Source organism: Pinus tabuliformis, chromosome 4_1 (genome assembly GCF_031772625.1).
Source record: "Pinus tabuliformis cultivar Carrire ecotype Pingquan chromosome 4_1, CPIR1, whole genome shotgun sequence".
Taxonomy (NCBI): Eukaryota; Viridiplantae; Streptophyta; class Pinopsida; order Pinales; family Pinaceae; genus Pinus; species Pinus tabuliformis.
Window position 1 is genome coordinate 67,202,068 of NC_142303.1, and position 20,516 is coordinate 67,222,583.

Genomic DNA, 20,516 nt, shown 5'->3' on the forward strand with positions numbered 1-20,516 from the left:
AATACATGGGAAGATGAAAAATGGTCCTTCTATTTACAAAAATTGGTTATAATAAATATTATGAGTTATATTGACCGAGATATGTCCATTTTAATTATGGAGCAGCATTCAGAGCAGGTTCCCTTTGGAGATGTGCCCTCCAACCCCACTTTAGTAGGCACCTGCTTCACATTTATCAGTTTCAACATAGAAACATTCAGCTTAGATTCTTTGGAGGCGTGTCCTCCCACCCTAGGCTATGCATGGACCTACTACTTCATCAACAACCAACATCATGGTTATGGGTCATCCACAAACCCACACTTCATCAAAGTCCATTTGCTAGGCCACACACTATCAGTATCACAATTGGTCACAAGAATTACAGGGTATCTCTATCCTCGGATCTTTGTTCATCGTGGTTATGCGTCATCCACAAGCCCACACTTCATCGAAGTCCATTTGCTAGGTCTCACATTGTCAGTATCATAGTTGGTCACAAGCATTATAGGGTATCTCTATCCTCGGATCTTCGTTCGGCATGGTTATGGGTTAACCACATAAAACCCTTCTCTTCAGTGGCTCTTCATATTCAACAAAGACTTTGTGGGGAGGGAACTTCACGCAATGGGGACCATTGCTTCTTAAGGAGGGAGGAATGATCTGAATAGAAAATGGTATTAACCCATGGTATTCATCCGTCCATGTTATTCATCCACCCATGGAATTTACCCATGGTATTGTAAGTGGCATCCACCCATGGTATTTATCAACCCATGGTATTGCAGGTGACATCCACCCATGGTATTCATTCACCCATGGAATTGACCCGTGGTATTGTAACTGAAAAATACTATAAGTAACAAGTCACATTTTGTAAAAGGACAGTTTTGACTGCCATAATGTAGCTTTTACAATTATTCTCCATTTTAATAAAAATTTCTTTGTGGTTTTGTTTATTGGAAATTCTCCTCTTTTTCTTCTAGCATTTCAATTTTTTAGATCTTGGGGGCCTCTCCGCCAAAATCCATTTCAATATTTTAGGTCTTGGGGGCCTCCCCCTAAGATCTGGATCAGACAAAGATTGACTCTTGGTCCAACATTACATTTTGACAAACATGATCAACCATGTTCCAATGTCGCATTGTGAAAAAGATTGTTTTAATATGAAAATCAACCATGGCAAACCATGGTTAATCATGGTCAACCATGGTCACATTGTGACAAAGATTGTCTCTTGGTCCAACATCACATTGTGACAAAGATTGTCTCTTGGTCCAACATCACATTGTGACAACCATGGTCATCCATGGTCAACCATGGTTGAACGTTGCATTATGACAAAGATTGTCTCAATATGAAAATCAACCATAGTCAATCGTGGTCAACCATGGGCAATAACCATGGTCACATTGTGGCAAAGATTGTTTCTTGCTCCAATGTGACATTGTGACAACATGGTCATCCATGGGCAACCATGGTCCAACATTACATTGTTGCAAAGATTGTCTCAATATGAAAATCAACCATGGTCAACCATATACAACCATTGTCTATTGTCGCACTGTGACAAAGATTTTGTCAATAGAAAAGCAATTGTGGTCAACCATGTTTATTTTAGGGTTTATAATATTTATCCCTTGGGTTTAATATTATTTCCTTGGGTTTATAATCCTTTGGGTTTATTATTCCCTTGGGTTTATAATATTTATCTTAGGGTTTATATACCTTGGGTTTATAATATTAATCCCTTGGGTTTAATATTATTCCCTAGGGTTTATAATACCTCGAGGTTTTACAATTAATCCCATGGGTTTATAATATCAATCCCTTGTGTTTATCAATCTAAGGGTTCATATTCCTGGGGTATAATATTACTCATAAGGTTTATAATATTAGTCCGAGGGTTTAATATAAATCCCTTGGGTTATAATCATTGTCAACCATGTGCAACCATGGTCCAATATCACATTGTGATAAAGATTGTCTCAATATGAAAATCAATCATGTTCAAATGTCACATTGTGACAATGATTCTCTTAATATGAAAACCAACCATGGTAAAACATGGTCAACCATGTTTATTTTAGGGTTTACAATATTTAACTTAGGTATTTTATACCTAAGGTTTATAATATTAACCCCTTGGGTTTAATATTACTCGCTTGGGTTTATTATTCCCTTCAGTTTATAATATTAGTCCATTGGGTTTATTAATCTATGGGTTCATTTTCCTAGGGTGTAATATTATTCATATGGTTTATAATATAAATCCTTGGGTTTAATATAAATCCCTTGCATTTATAATCATGGTCAACCATGGTCCAATGTCACATTATGACAAAGATTTTCTCAATATGAAAATCAACCATGGTCCAACATTGCAATGTGACAAAGATTGCCTCGATATGAAAATCAATCATGTTGAACCATGATCAACCATGGTCCAATGTCGCTTTGTGACAAAGATTGTCTCAATATGAAAATGAACCACGGGCAACCACAGTCAACCATGTTTTAAGGATTTATAATATTTATCTTATGGTTTCTATACCTTGCATTTATAATATTAAGCCCTTGGGTTTATAATACCTTGGGGTTTTAGAATTAATCCCTTGGGTTTATTAATCTAAGGGTTCATATTCCTAGGGTATAATATTTTTCATAGGGTTTATAATATTAATCATGGGGTTTAATTTAAATCCCTTGCGTTTACAACCATGGTCAATGATGGTCTGATGTCACATTGTGCCAAAGCTTGTCTCAATATGAAAATCAACCATGGTCCAATGTCGCATTATGATAAACATGGTCTCAGTATGAAAATCAATGATGGTAAACCATGGTCAACTATTTTTAGTTTAGGGTTTGTAATATTTATCTTAGGGTTTTTATACCTTGGGTTTATAATATTTATCCCTTGGGTTTATTAATCTAAGGGTTCATATTCCTAGGGTACAATATTATTCATAGGGTTTATAATATTAATATTTGGGTTTGATATAAATCCATTGAGTTTATAATCATGGTCAACCATGGTCCAATGTCACATTGTGACAAAGATTTTCTCAATATGAAAACCAACCAATGTCACATTATGACAAGGATTGTCTCATTATGAAAATCAACCATGGTAAGTCATAATAATAATCATAATTATACGTCTTCAACATATATCAACCATATTTACTGATGTAGTTGTGCATGTGATTGATATAAGCCTTCAACATATATCAACCACATTTACTAATTTGGTTGTGCTAGTATACGTTGAATAGATTAATGGAAATATTTCAAAAAAAATTTATACTTATAGTCTATTCATTATAGATTATGATTTTATATTCATTTGTATTAGAAAATTTGGCAATCATATGTTACTAATGGATCTACCCTCTACACCATGGTTATTCCATCAATACTTGTCAATGAGTAAGAGAATATCTAAGTTCGAATACTGTTATGCATGTTTAACAAGATCTGCATTGCAGATGTCATACCTGTCACATGAATAGATAAATAATTAACATTGTATCATTTTTTGAAGTATGTTTAGTTTGAACTGAGAATGTTAGTCTAAAGCAACACTATAATTTATAATTATCATTATGAATTGAAAGGGAAAAACCCCATAGCCTTACGACATGCATATGTGGTAAATGGAAACAAAAATTCTTTTACATGACAATTCAAAATTTGTTGTACAATTATGCATTTGTTTGCCTAAGTGTCTTAAATTCCTTTTTTTTTTTTATCTCTTTAGGAATTAGCATGGAAAATTCTTCTTCGTAGTCACCAAGCATCAGCGGCTTGTAGAGGTCCAGGTGATCCAAATTGACTGCATGATTTCCCACCTCTAAGAACTCTGTAACCTCTATAAATATCTCCATAGGGGCTACTTCACCCTCAAACCTAACTTGTTATATTGATTTTCAAAGTGTTCCATGGTACAACTCGATACATGTAATGTTACATGCTGAGGATTTTGGTTCAAAATATTATTGTACATTTGTTGTTAATTTACATTTATGGATTATTTTTTATAGCATCCCAAAGCATTCTTGGAATATTGAGTAATATTCATTACGATGATAATGATGATGCATAAAACAATTGAAAATAAAGCAATAAGTAATATGCATTATAATGACAATGATAATTCCTAACACAATTGAAAATAAAACTTTAGATCATCCTTTTAATGATTTCCATTCTTTGAATAAGCTAATGTTTTATATAATGGATCACTCATTTTATAAATTGCAGAATTCTTGGTCATTTACACAAGTTTTATCACAGGTTATCAAAAAATGCTCCATTATAGTCTAGGTGCACTGGCATAATAAACCTCCCAAAGGAAGAAAGTATTACCTGAAGTGTTGTCAAAATTGTGAAATATGGAAGGAGAAAGAGTAGGGTTTATACTAGTTATCTCTAATCAACATGTGGACCTGTGACACGAAGTGGGGGTATTTCTCGCTCCAAAATTTTCTTGCTACCCTTTCCCTTCTTGGCTAACAATCAAGTTGTTTAAGTTTATCCATAACCAATCATGTTTGTTGTTTGAGCGTGAATCAGGGTTACGAGCTTTCAACACTTTTGAATGATAATTTTCAGCAACCCACTTTAAATAGATAAATGCAAAAGTGGGGTGGATTGATCCATGCCTAATGGTAATTTCCCTAATGCTTGATTTTGGAGCAATAGGCCTTTTGCTTACAATGTGTACATCTGGATGAACTTCTCCATAGCACCCAAATCCCATTTGAAGGGTTTCCTCACCCTTATTAATTTAAGCATGAATAGAATTATTTGAATGGTCAACTAGTTATGTTTCTATATCTGGTGCTAGAGGATCTGCATATGGTTAGGAGGATGTTGGCTTTGATTCTGGTGGGACTACTCCTTAAACTGCAAGAATAGGATCAACTACGTTTGGGTTAATTTAAATAGGTTTATTTGGTTTAACCCCAACTACTGTTGGTGGTAAAACAACTGATATGTTGGATCTTTTGCTGTCACCTCTACGACTATTGCCTTTGTCTTTGATGTTGAAACAACTCCTTTTTGAATGAAGAAGAATGATGTTATTCATGTTTTTGAATTTTGTGGTGATCCTTTCTAGTATGTCATATGACACTCCAATTAGCTCTGTATCCAACCATAAGGAAAGTGTCGTGCATTGGGCACCTCTAATCTCATAATCATTTTCAATAATGGTTGTCATGATATGCTCATTAGGCATGTAATTGTTGTTGATCGACCTAGATAATAATAATGAGTAGTCATAACCTGTGTTAGTGGAGGGAATACATTATTCATTACTTTAGCCTCTATCTCATCAAACACCAAGAGAAGAATAGATTAATTGATAATATGTGTAGATTACTATTTCTACCATTTGTCGAGGGCTTCACTTGATTAGAAATGGTGCACAAGGAGAGGGATGATATCACATTCAACGTAAACATAACCACTTTGATCAGTCATAATAAGATATGTTCCAAGTGGTCGCCATGGAAAAAAATCAATTGATGATATTCATATCAGGTATAGAGGTGCAGGGATATTAATTTAAATGTGCAAGTACGATAGATTGAAGGACCTAGGTTTGTCATGATTTATGAAAGTAATGTGCGTGAATTATTATTGGCTTGAGATGTTGTTATAATCGAACAACAATTTTAATTTACATAATAAAACTTTTGTATAACAAGTGTGATCATAAAATATGTTACAAATTATGAAAACTAATATATCAAAAAGTAAAATATTGTTCAAATTTCAAGGCTTACAGATAAATTCATATGAAAACAATCCCATGTGATAGCTAAGTGTAACCTTTACCTGCCACCATTCATAAAACATGTCGATATGTGTGCAGTCATGAAAATGATGTCAACGTCTCCAACCAAAAAATGTCACTGGACCATATATCAATTTACATAGATAGTTCCAAAGGTATTTACCACCATATGTGTCATTTACCACTTGAAAAATTGTGCAGCTTGAAAGTTATGTCGTGGCTTATTTTTCTGATCTCACTTTTGTACATAATGCATGTCTTTGTTGCTAAGCACCTTTTGCTTTGATTGGTTAATATAATTTAGTGGATGGATGTTATTGTTTTTGGTGAGAGAATGGCCACGGTTTGAGCTACAAGATGGATTTTTTTGTTTTTATTCAGTTTGTATTATGTTGTAAGAAACATCAAGGTGGCAACAATGCTAGACTTCAAATGCAAAATGGGAGAGTTGGGTGGCTTCCTAAATAAGTCGAGGCCATTAGATCAGAGTCCTTGTAGGTGAAAGGGAATCTAATGTTCGAGGGCTTCGTCTTGGCTATGACTTTGGATGACATGAACTAGACAGGGAGATTCTCAGCCTCTGTCTGCGAGTTCCTCAATTTGAAAAAGCTTAGCTGGGGAACAATAATGTGAACGAGATGATAGCCCTGGAAATAGGGAGATGAATGAACCTAATAGTGCTTAACATAAGCCAAAATCATATCTTGGGTATGGCCCTGTGTTAGCCTCCTGTTGCAATAGGGTTTCATCTTTCATGATTGAAATTTTTACATGCCAAATATGTCATACTTTGCAAGCTGCAGTGTTCCATATTTCCAGAAGAGACCAAAGAAGAAAGCCATGAAGTGTGCTAGTCCAAATGCCACTGCTGATTCCAATTTTGATGAGTTGTTCCAGTTTTGAAGAGTTTTCATTTAAGGGAGGTCCAAACAGTCTAATCTTGGTCTCCCTAGGTTTCAATTTCCTATTTTAGAATATAGAGAATGCATCTGACCAAACAGTTTAATCTTGGCAGATTTGTAGATAGGTAGAGAATCAAAGGGACCCAATTGTTTAATCTGGGCCCTGGCAGAAATAACTGCAGAGCTAGATAGGAAACATTAAAAAGAAAAATTGTAAATCTGGGTCTGCAAGTCTAAGTGCACCCAAACCAAAAAAAAAGAAGAAAAAATGTTAGGTGAGTAGGCTGGGTAGGTAGCTGAGGTTGCAGAAAAATGACTTATGATCAATTTTGTGCTACTAAGTGTATATTTTTCTGGATCATAGTGCAGGAATTTTCATTCAAAGGAGCTCAAAGGTGGACATCACTAACTCCCCCTTCTTCTAATTCCCTAAGTCACTTACTAACTTCCCAAAGAGGTCAAGATCTGCTTGATTCCTCTTAGTTTCATCATCATCCATATCAATTGCCTTGGTGAAGATTTGCTTCACTCAAGGATTTTATTTCTTTCCAAATTCTCTTCCCCAAAATTAGCCTAAGGTCCCTGACCTTAGCGCATGTTTATCATCACCATATTAACCACTAACTCTACTATATAACTCCCTATCAGTCTTCCCCTTTCCCCTACTAAAAGAATGTATATAAAACTCCCCTATGTAAATATCCCCTCCCTGGCAATATAGCCATATTTTTTATAAGTCCGGGAAAAAATGGTCCATCCGGGGCTGTTTTTAGCCCATCCGAGTCATAACAGGGGTTAGATGACACCTGGTCATGCTAACAGCCTCTTCCCTAGCCCTAAAACCCTCAAAAACCCACTTTTTGCCCCCTTATCCTAAGTTTCGGGCATAAATTGTTAAACCCGCGCGCAAAAAACCCATGTTCTACCCCTTTTCCCTACGCCCTAACTATAAATATCGTAACCCGCCCATTTTAAACCCCATAACCCACTTTCCCTAAGTTTAAACCACCTGCGCGCGTTATTAAATTTGGAATATTCTGCGCATATTCCCCGCCCGTATACCCTCGCCGCCTCACCATCGCCGCCAGTCGTCTGATCGCCCTGCGCCCAGATCGACGGTTGGTGGGCCGTCCCATCTCCGAACCGCCCGAAGGTTAGCGTTTGGGAGATGGGCAGTATTGCCGCCGTACTCCCGCCACGCGTCACCTCCTGGGCTATGGCGGAGCCCCCTCTGACAAAACCGCTCATGCCCAAAGGCGGTGCGCCCCAAAACCAGAAACCGCCCCCTGCCTGGTGACGTCACTTGCCTGCGTCACCCCCCTGCCCAGTCACCATGACACGTCATCCGCCTGCGTGGCCCTCCTGCCACTATACCGCCGAGTCACCTGCCACGTGTCCTGCCACATCTTCAGAGCCGCCGTACTACCATGTCACCTCCGTACGTGATGACGTCATCATGCTGACATCATCCCGCCACGTCATCATGCTGACGTCATCGCTGACGTCACCCGCCGTACGAGGTCCCATCGCTGACGTCATGCTGACGTCATCATCACTTTTTTGGTGCGAAGGGCGAAAATCGCACTCCGGAGCCCCGGAATCAGTTTCTGAGGCAGTTTTTAGCGTAAATCGCTCATCGCTGGATAAATTAGGCCTGAATGGGGAATCTTTAGGGAATATTTTCATTTTGCAGCCCCCAGCAGGCCAGAAAGGCGCCGAATGACCCATTTTTCTTCGCGAAGCTTGACGAAAGGAGCAGAAGACAATTCTAGAGGAAACAGAGGCCGAACAACGGCCATTAATTTGTGATTAGACCCACAGCAAAGGAAAATAGCGACCCAGTTTATTGTCAAAGAGTATCAGAGGAAGAAGAAGAGCCAAAGAGTATCAGTCAAGATTTTTTAGGGGCTCGAAGCACCTGAACATTGATGAGCCCCCCAGAAAGTCAAATCAAGAGGCGTAAGCCCATCCTTGCCCTCAAATCACAGTTAAAGCTTTAAATGCAGACAGACAGCAAAGAAGCAGAAACCCATACACATTTATTGCAGAAAACACTGCACCAAGCCGCCAAGGACTACATCATTTACTCAGTTTTGATACGGCAGCCCTGAGCGCAGCCCGAGATATTTTTTTGCATTTATTTCTGGATAGGATTAGGTTAAGTAATCATCTTTCTTTCAGACCTGTTTAGGTCAAGTTGTAATAAAAGCAGTTGTAGAGAGTTTTTCCCTATATATACCGCCCTCTACATTGTTACAAGCGTTGGAAAATTGAGAATTTTCACTAGAGACTCGCATTGTATATCGGGGTATTTTCTATAATCAAAGATTGCTGAAAGCTTGGAGAGCAAACTGTCTGCTGTAAATGAATGTTTTTGGAGATATGAAGATGGAATTCTTGTGCTGCAGTCTAAAGCAATAAGTGCATCTTACCTCTGTTTATTGTTTACCACTATCTAAATAGCAGAAAGAAAGAATAACTTAGAATTTGTTTAAGTACACTCTATGCTCAATTTCTGATGTTTCTTTATGTTTTCCTCTGAATGAATTGGTTATGAATGTGAATTCCCCCGGGCTCATATTTACCCCGATTCACCTGTGTTTGCCAATTATCTAGGGATTCTTTACTGCCCCTAGGTAGAGCTCTGTTACCCCCATCTATTAAGTTGATTGAGAGATTCTTAACTGCCTCTCATTACTTAGCATTCTTTCCATAATTTAAACCTGAAATATTGTTTCATGCGCAGCTATCTTGCTCCATTTTCCCTCTCTTGTGACCGAAGAAATGCACCAGCAGTTCTCCTCCTCGACTCCACGCCCAATGGTTTGAAACTTCCAGACTATGCCTTGCCTCTCTGTCTGAAAACATCAATTTTCCCACCAAAAACAAAACAAAAACCCTCTGAACTCAAAACCTAGCCTAAAATCCTTTTCAACAAAGCTAAATCTAAAAGAGAAAGCCCTCTCTGATTGTAGGTTGGCTAGAACCTACAGTCCAAAGTTGGTCTGTGGTTACCTCAGCCGTATCCTTTTCCGGAGCTTAAGGACAACCTGAGTGATAACATAATGGCGACTCCGTTGGGGATCTTCCTCAGATAGTTTCACGAAGAAGGTAAGAAAGCTCCGCTGAGACCATAAATCAAACTTTCCAATTGCTGTTTATCTCTTAAAACTACAGATGAAGCCTGAATGTCAGCCAGGAAGCCTTTGAAACTATTTTTTGCTTTGCATTAACAGGAGTAAATAAATGCTGCTTCAGTCAATCTTCATGCTAGTTTTAAGTTACAAATAAGCTGTCCCAAATTTTAATTAGTCCCTTGTTGATTACAAAAATATTCCCAGGAAAAATACCCAAAAAACAATTCGGAAGCTGGCTCCCAAGAAAAATCCACGATATACAAGGTCAAATCTAGATCCCAACCCTCCAGCTGTTTTTGAAAACCCTAACATAATCTCTAAAATCCTTAGGAAGCAAGAAAGACAGGAAAATTTTGCTGATTTGAGCCCTGAAACAGCTTACCCTAGCTGTATTCCGACTCCTGTCAAGGTTTTGTTCCGTTCAACCCCTATTTCCCTTAGTTCATCATCTACATCTCGTAGTACTCCTTCCACACCTTCATTCATTGTACATACTAACACTACTGTTGTTTCCAGCGTTCCAGTTACTCCTGTGATCCCCGTTACTCCAGTTGTTCCATTTATCCCCGTTGTTCCACTTATACCTGCCAATATGGCTAATAGATATGCACCCCTGCAATTACCTGCTAATGCTGGGGCTTTACCTCAAGAGTACCAATCTAAAATCACATATTTTGACAGCACCGGTCCTTTCACAACCCTTCAGCACACCAAAAAGATGCAAGACTATTTTGAAAACTACGAGATAGATGATGATAGTGGAAGAATGAGAATTTTTGTTCAGAGTTTAACAGGTGATGTAAGAACTTGGTTCAGATCACTTGTTGCAAATTCCATAACCACCCCAGATGAACTTTACCAATCCTTTACCAACAGATGGGAGAAAAAGAAAGACCCCTTGCACATACTAGCTGAATATGATACGATCAAACGAGGTCCTCAAGAGACTGTTTTGGAGTACTGCGCAAGATTCAATAATGTATATAACGCAATACCACAGAACTTAAGGCCTCCACCTGACCTTGCCTTGTACAAATTTCCCGATGGATTCGACCTGGATATGGCATATCAGTTAAAAGAAAGAGCTCCTCAGACCCTTGCGGACATGCAAAATGTTGCTGTCACCGTAGAAGCCAATTTAATTGCCAAAAGAAACAGAGCTAGAATGGAAAGAAGAACCACCTTTAAGGAAGAACCCTCAGCTTTTGATCAAAAGCTTGATGCTATCATCAGTGGCCTGCAAAGGCTGGGAGAAAGAGTAGAAAATGTTGAGAGAAAAGCATCATGGGAAGGACAACAGTCTAATACCATAAGGAACCCAAATTTTAGGAAAACGCAGAACACAAATGCTGGTAGGCCTAACCAAGACCATGATATAAGACCCCCTTTCCAAGATAATTATGTTGAAGGATCTACTTCTAGTGAACCCATAGAGGACACTCACATGAACTTAATGGATCTAAAGGGCGAGCACCAAACTATCCTGTCCCAAGAAGACCAAAATGAACCCGATTACAATCAGTTTCAGACTAGGTCTGGCGAGTCTTTTGATTTTAAACAAGGTTATGATACCGCTGTGTATGAAGTACACAAACAATATAAGCTGAGAACTAGGACCATTGACATTTCCGAACCTAGTAAAACAAAGGAAAGCAAACAACCCAACAAGACTAAAGGCAAGGCTGTCATAATAGAACCAACTGATATACCTGTTCCAAACCCACATCAAGTGACTGTAGAAGACATAACAGAAATACAGCCTTCCAAAGATCAGCCTTTGCCACCTTCTTCCTCGAAAGAAAGCTCGAACAGGGTTCCAAAAAACTTTCCTGAAGTTGATAAACCGCAAGCAAAAACTTCCCATAATGCTGATAAACAACAGCAAAATGCAGACAATTCAAATGAAACAGAAAAAAACTGCCATTATCAACACCAAGACTCCAATGGAAAAGCCATTTAATTTAGAGACAGAAATAGCTAAGTTAAAAATATCCATTCCCCTCTCAGAACTTGCCAAACACGATGTATATAGGTAGCAAATTCAAAGATCACTTCAAATGCCAGAGGTTAGGATGATGTAAATGTTTTAGACGACACCCCAGAGCTGCTGTTTGGCCCAGAAGTTAATGGAAAATCAACACATGGACCGGTCCCACCCTTTTATGTCAGTTTGCATATACATGACAAAGTTTTGCACAACGCTATGTTTGACTCAGGGGCATCGCATAATCTTATGCCTAGAGCAGTTATGGAAAAACTGAATCTTGATGTAACAAGACCTTACAAAGATTTATACTCATTTGACTCAAGTCAAGTGAAATGTCTAGGCCTCATCAAAGACTTGTGTGTCTCCTTAGTCCAATATCCCAACAAGACCATCCTCATGGATGTAGTGGTTGCTGACATTCCACCAAAGTACGGTATGCTCCTGTCAAGATGATGGGGAGCAAAGCTCCAAGGATCCCTTCAATTAGACCTTTCCTATGCCACCATTTTAGTCTTTGGGCAACCAAAGAGACTGTATAGAGAAACGCTCATGAAATATGTGGTAAGTAGTGAGAGCAAGCCTGGAAATTTTCCCATTTACTCAATCCACTCTGATATGGATTCCTTTATTTTGTTTAATGATGATACAAATTCTCTAATTGATAATGAGCCCTTTACTCTAGAGCAACAAGCACACATCAACGAAGAATCAGTTCCACACACTGATGAAACTGTCACAACAGCTAATGCAACCAGCATACCAAAAGAACTTTCCCAAACAAAAGTTTCGAATCTGTCCAATCCTAAGCTGACTGACACTTTAGGCATCAACCACAAGCAGGAAATCACATGGTATTTAGAATTTGATGGCTCTGTTAACAAGTTAGGAGCAGGGGCAGGTATCTGGATTCAAAATACATATAACAACCATGCAGAAGGTCATGCCTATAGACTGAATTTTAAATGCACAAATAACATGGTAGAATATGAGGCTCTGTTGCTAGGCCTTAAACTCTTCAAAGCTCTAGGAGCTGCAAAAGTGTCTATTTTAGGAGACTCTGATTTAATCATACAACAGATGAAAGGAAATTTTGTAACCAATGACAATAGAATGAGAGCCTATAGGACCGCTGCTACTAATATACTCCAGGCATTCACTGAATTCAAGCTTGACAAGATTTCCAGAAATCACAACATTCATGCACACAGTCTAGCCACCTTTGCTAGTACATGCAAGCTTCCTTTTGACCCAAACCATCACTTCACAGCTGAAATAAAACATAGGCCCGCTGTCCCAAATAACATTAAAGATTGGCAAGTATTCGAAAATGATGCCCAGATTAATAATTTCCTCACCCTTGAGCATGAGTTTTCGAATATTAACATCGACATGGATGCTATGAATGGCTCCCAACACCAAACAAATGAAAATCAGCAAGATATAACAGCTGCAACAGTCAAGCAAATCCTGAAACCAACTATTTTTGACGAAGAAAACATAGAACAGCTGAAACAAATACACTTGGAAGATATAGCCAAAACAGAGGTAGACATCATTGACTTAAAGGATAACTTTCTGCCTGCTGGCCTAACCCCATTAGAAGACATGTTTGATGCTAATGACGTGCCAAGAAAGCCAAAATTGCAGCCCATAAACACTGATATAGAGGAACACAACATTGGGACAGCAGAAAAGCCAAAAATGATCAAACTGTCCAAAAATTTACCACCTGATCAAAAGCCCAAGTACATTGACTTATTCAAAGAGTTCCAAGATGTATTTGCTTGGAGCTATGAGGATCTGAAATCCTATGACACCTCGGTGATCCAACACACCATTCCTTTAAAACCAAACCAGAAACCCTTCAAGCAGAAACTTAGAAGAATTAACCCTATGCCTCTTCCCCCGATTGAGAAGGAAGTAAAGAGGATGTTTGAAGCAGGCATCATAACACCCATCAGATTTTCTGAATGGGTGTCCAATCTTGTTCCTACGAGAAAAAAGACAGGGGAAATTAGACTTTGCGTAGATCTCAGAAATTTAAACCAAGTCTCCCTAAAAGACCATTACCCTTTGCCTAAAATGGACCACATCCTACAAAGGGTAGTGGGATCATCTAGAATCTCCTTGCTAGATGGTTTTTCAGGTTTCAACCAAATACTTGTTCACCCAGACGACCAAGACAAAACAAGTTTTACCATACCCTGGGGAACATTTAAGTACGTAAAGATGCCATTCGGTCTTAAAAACGTTGGTGCTACCTTTCAACGTGCAATAGATATTACTTTCGCCAAAGAAATACATGACTTCCTAGTTGTCTACCTTGATGACTTAACCCCATTTTCCAAATCTGATGAAGAACACCTCAAGCATCTCAGGAAGATTTTCATGACATGTAGGAAATATGGCATTTCCTTGAACCCCAAGAAGTCTCTGTTTGGCCTTGAAGAAAGCAAATTACTTGGCCACATCATATCAAAGGATGGGATCAGAATTGATCCCGAAAGAATACAAGCCATCCTCCAAATCCCATTTCCAAGAAACATTAAAGAGCTACAAGCATTCCTTGGGAAAATCAACTTCTTGAGAAGATTTATTCCAAATCTAGCTGAGCTAATAAGATTGTTAAGCAACATGTTAAAGAAGGATGCCAAGGTAAAATGGTCTCTTGAAACCAAGCAAGCATTTGAGAGTATCAAATCAGCCTTAACACAAACCCCTGTCCTAACTAGCCCACAGTTTGACAAAGATTTTATCATATTTTCGTTTGCATCTGATCACACTATAGCCGCTGTCCTTTTGCAAAAGGATGAACAGGGAGCTGAAAAACCAATCGCTTTTTTCAGCAGAGCCTTAAGAGACGCCCCTTTGAAGTACCCAATAATGGAAAAGCAGGCCTACGCACTTGTTAAGGCCATCAAGGATTTCAGAGTGTACATTTTATATTCACACGTGATTGCCTATGTCCCACACGCTGCTGTAAAAGACATACTGACCCAAGAGGGATTAGAAGGCAAAAGAGGCAAGTGGATTGCAAACATCCTTGAATATGACATAGAAATAAAACCAACCAAGCTGATAAAGGGACAAGGTTTAGCTAAACTGATGTCCAAAACAAATTTTCAAGCCTTAGAGATTAACCAGCTGGACAATGAACCGGAGTTGGCGACTCCACAAATCAGTGAAATATTTTTACAATCCCCATGGTACGCTGATATATGCTTTGTATTGTTAAACCTGTGTGCTCCCCTAGGATTGTCCAGAACCAAGAAAAGATTTTTGAAAATGAAGGCTTTAAAGTTTTGTGTTATAGATGGTGCATTATTTTGGAGAAATCATGAAGGTATATTGCTTAATTGTTTAACCATGAATGAAACTAACAATGTCATGAAAGAATTCCATGTAGGTGACTGTGGAGGACATTTATATTGGAAGTCCACTGCTGATAAAATTATAAGGGCTGGTTTTTATTGGTCCTCTCTTTTTGCAGATGTAAAGAAGTTTGCCATGTCATGTCACAAATGCCAAATTTTTGAGGGCAAGAGAAAGCTGTTACCCCTGCCCCTTAAAACCATCTCAACCGAACAACCTTTTCAACAATGGAGTCTTGACTTCATTGGAGAAATCCATCCCTCTTCCTCAGGCCAACACAAATGGATCCTAACAGCCACCGACTATTTCACTAAGTGGGTTGAAGCCATTCTATGTAGACAAGCCAATGACACCATCATTATCCAATTCCTTGAGTGCAATATCCTTTCTAGATTTGGCTGCCCTGAGAAAATCATCACTGACAATGCCGCTGCCTTTAAGTCCAAAAAGATGATCAATTTTTGCCACAGATTTCATATTACCTTGGGCCACTCCACAGCCTATTACCCTCAAGGTAATGGCTTGGCCGAATCATCTAACAAAAGCCTCATCAACATCATAAAGAAAGTGCTGGAAGAAAACAAGAAGAACTGGCACAAAAAACTGGTAAATGCCCTATGGGCAGACAGACTTTCAAGCAAAAGATCAATTGGGATGAGCCCTTATGAGCTAGTATATGGCATGGAGGCTAGATTTCCTTCATCCCTGGGCATTCCTACTATCAAACTGTTACAAGAGATTCAGGCTGAACCAAATGACATCCAAAGAAGAATCAATCAGACCATCCATCTGTAGCAAACCAGAGAACAAGTTTATGACAGAGCTCAAATTGTGCAAGAAAATCTCAAAAAGATGTTTGATAAGAGAGCTAAGGCTGAGGATTTCAATGTTGGTGACAAAGTTCTAAGATGGGACTCAAGAAGGGAAGACAAGGGCAAACATGCCAAGTTTGATTTTCTATGGAGAGGTCCATTGGTTATTTCTGCTGTTCAGGGAAATAACACTTATTTTCTCAGATCTGTAGAGGATTGTTCTGCTGAAGAAGGCCTTGTCAATGGCCGTATGCTGAAACATTACCATGATCCCTTTTAAGGGACACAATGCAGTTTTGTATATATCTTTGTACAATCTTATTTGTGTATATCACCACTCTGGTTTTATTTTTGTATAAGCAGGCCGATTGTTTAAAGAACAACAGTAAATTCTGTGAAGACGTAGTTGATGCAAGTGCCCCAATTATGAAAACTTTGTCTTTTCACCAATTTCAGCAAAACAGCAAAAGGAAAACTGTCACATTACAAGCAATTCATGGTAGAAAAGAACTATCCACAATCAAAGGCATGTTCTAGCAACATTGTACATAATTATCAAGCACGCAGAAGAAAGCAGGCGATGCTGTACAGTTCACAGTAATTCAGTTGAGGAGGAGGTTGTTCATAGTTCAAAGTTTATATTTTTAGCAACCAGAACAAATGTTTCCAGTCTACAACAACCACAGAAGATCAAGGCAGTCTGACCTGCTGTTCTTGGCTTTTCACAAGGAAAAACCATCCCCAAGTGGAGCCACTGTTAGCCTCCTGTTGCAACAGGGTTTCATCTTTCATGATTGACATTTTTACATGCCAAATATGTCATACTTTGCAAGCTGCAGTGTTCCATATTTCCAGAAGAGACCAAAGAAGAAAGCCATGAAGTGTGCTAGTCCAAATGCCACTGCTGATTCCAATTTTGATGAGTTGTTCCAGTTTTGAAGAGTTTTCATTTAAGGGAGGTCCAAACAGTCTAATCTTGGTCTCCCTAGGTTTCAATTTCCTGTTTTAGAATATAGAGAATGCATCTGACCAAACAGTTTAATCTTGGCAGATTTGTAGATAGGTAGAGAATCAAAGGGACCCAACTGTTTAATCTGGGCCCTGGCAGAAATAACTGCAGAGCTAGATAGGAAACATTAAAAAGAAAAATTGTAAATCTGGGTCTGCAAGTCTAAGTGCACCCAAACCAAAAAAAAAGAAGAAAAAATGTTAGGTGAGTAGGCTGGGTAGGTAGCTGAGAGGTTGCAGAAAAATGACTTATGCTCAATTTTGTGCTACTAAGTGTATATTTTTCCGGATCATAGTGCAGGCAGTTTTCATTCAAAGGAGCTCAAAGGTGGACATCACTAACTCCCCCTTCTTCTAATTCCCTAAGTCACTTACTAACTTCCCAAAGAGGTCAAGATCTACTTGATTCCTCTTAGTTTCATCATCATCTATATCAGTTGCCTTGGTGAAGATCTGCTTCACTCAAGGATTTTATTTCTTTTCAAATTCTCTTCCCCAAAATTAGCCTAAGGTCCCTGACCTTAGCGCCTGTTTATCATCACCATATTAACCACTAACTCTACTATATAACTCCCTATCAGTCTTCCCCTTTCCCCTACTAAAAGAATGTATATAAAACTCCCCTATGTAAATATCCCCTCCCAGGAAAAAATGGTCCATCTGGGGCTGTTTTTAGCCCATCCAAGTCATAACAGGGGTTAGATGACACCTGGTCATGCTAACAGCCTCTTCCCTAGCCCTAAAACCCTCAAAAACCCACTTTTTGCCCCCTTATCCTAAGTTTCGGGCATAAATTGTTAAACCCGCGCGCAAAAAACCCATGTTCTACCCCTTTTCCCTACGCCCTAACTATAAATATCGTAACCCGCCCATTTTAAACCCCATAACCCACTTTCCCTAAGTTTAAACCACCTGCGCGCGTTATTAAATTTGGAATATTCTGCGCATATTCCCCGCCCGTATACCCCCGCCGCCTCACCATCGCCGCCAGCCGTCCGATCGCCCTGCGCCCAGATCGACGGTTGGCGGGCCGTCCCATCTCCGAACCACCCGAAGGTTAGCGTCCGGGAGATGGGCGGTATTGCCGCCGTACTCCCGCCACGCGTCACCTCCTGGGCTGTGGTGGAGCCCCCTCTGACAAAACCGCTCATGCCCAAAGGCGGTGCGCCCCAAAACCAGAAACCGCCCCCTGCCTGGTGATGTCACCTACCTGCATCACCCCCCTGCCCAGTCACCATGACACGTCATTCGCTTGCGTGGCCCTCCTGCCACTGTACCGCCAAGTCACCTGCCACGTGTCCTGCCAAATATTCAGAGCCGCCGTACTGCCACGTCACCTCCGTATGTGATGACGTCATCATGCTGACGTCATCCCGCCACATCATCATGCTGACGTCATCGCTGACATCACCTACCGTGCAAGGTCCCATCGCTGACGTCATCATCACTTTTTTGGCGCGAAGGGCGAAAATCGCACTCCAGAGCCCCGGAATCAGTTTCTGAGGCAGTCTTTGATGAGCGATTTGCGCTTAGTGCAAATCGCTCATCGCTGGATAAATTAGGCCTGAATGGGGAATCTTTAGGGAATCTTTTCATTTTGCAGCCCCCAGCAAGCCAGAAAGGCGCCGAATGACCCATTTTTCTTCGCGAAGCTTGCCGAAAGGAGCAGAAGACAGTTCTAGAGGAAACAGAGGCCGAACAGCGGCCATTAATTTGTGATTAGACCCACAGCAAAGGAAAACAGTGGCCCAGTTTATTGTCAAAGAGTATCAGAGGAAGAAGAAGAGCCAAAGAGTATTAGTCAAGATTTTTTAGGGGCTCGAAGCACCTGAACATTGATGAGCCCCCCAGAAAGTCAAATCAAGAGGCGTAAGCCCATCCTTGCTCTCAAATCACAGTTAAAGCTTTAAATGTAGACAGACAGCAAAGAAGCAGAAACCCATACACATTTATTGCAGAAAACATTGCACCAAGCCGCCAAGGACTACATCATTTACTCAGTTTTGATACGGCAGCCCTGAGCGCAGCCCAAGATATTTTTTTGCATTTATTTCTGGATAGGATTAGGTTAAGTAATCATCTTTCTTTCAGACCTGTTTAGGTCAAGTTGTAATAAAAGCAGTTGTAGAGAGTTTTTCCCTATATATACCACCCTCTACATTGTTACAAGCGTTAGAAAATTGAGAAATTTCACTAGAGACTCGCATTGTATACCTGGGTTTTTTCTATTATCAAAGATTGCTGAAAGCTTGGAGAGCAAACTGTCTGCTGTAAATGAATGTTTTTGGAGATATGAAGATGGAATTCTTGTGCTGCAGTCTGAAGCAATAAGTGCATCTTACCTCTGTTTATTGTTTACCACTATCTAAATAGCAAAAAGAAAGAATAGCTTAGAATTTGTTTAAGTACACTCTATGCTCAATTTCTGTTGTTTCTTTATGTTTTCTTCTAAATGAATTGGTTATGAATGTGAATTCCCCCGGGCTCATATTTACCCCGATTCACCTATGTTTGCCAATTATCTAGGGATTCTTTACTGCCCCTAAGTAGAGCTCTGTTACCCCCATCTGTTAAGTTGATTGAGAGATTCTTAACTGCCTCTCATTATTTAGCATTCTTTCCATCATTTAAACCTGAAATACTGTTTCATGCGCAGCTATCTTGCTCCATTTTCCCTCTCTTGTGACCGAAGAAATGCACCAGCAGTTCTCCTCCTCGACTCCACGCCCAATGGTTTGAAACTTCCAGACTATGCCTTGCCTCTCTGTCTGAAAACATCAATTTTCCCACCAAAAACAAAACAAAAACCCTCTGAACTCAAAACCTGGCCTAAAATCCTTTTCAGCAAAGCTAAATCTAAAAGAGAGAGCCCTCTCCGATTGCAGGTTGGCTAGAACCTGCAGTCCAAAGTTGGTCTGTGGTTACCTTGGCCGTATCCTTTTCCGGAGCTTAAGGACAACCTGAGTGATAACACCCTGAACTTGATATCAAAGCTCATCTCCCTTTGTATTTCTATAACAACTTGGAACAATTATGCCTTGATTTTGACTGATTCATCCATACCACCCTGGCCAAGCTCAGGCATCTAGAAAAGTTCAAGGTATTGGATTTATTGCAGATATTTTTCCTCAACCTGAGCCCAATCCTCATCACAGTTCGCCCCTCATCGTAGTTCTTAGTTAGAATCTTGGTATCGTTGGGAAACCTATGGGTGTTAACACTTATGGATGCATGTATCATAATAATTTAATTAGTTACATACCATCAAAGTTTGTAAGACTCTAGAAACCGGTTTATTTGTATCTCTATAATAATAAATCATTCACATACAAAGGCTTGAGCATGGGCAAGATGAGGTTTCATCCATGTATCTTACCACTGGATACGAGGCCATGTTGTAGCAATATGCGCAGAGAATCTCTCTCAAAATAGGTAAGCATCAAAGTGTTGACTCATTTTATAGATAAAGGATTTTTCATTTCAAGTAGCTTAGAAAATAGAACAAGGAAGAGA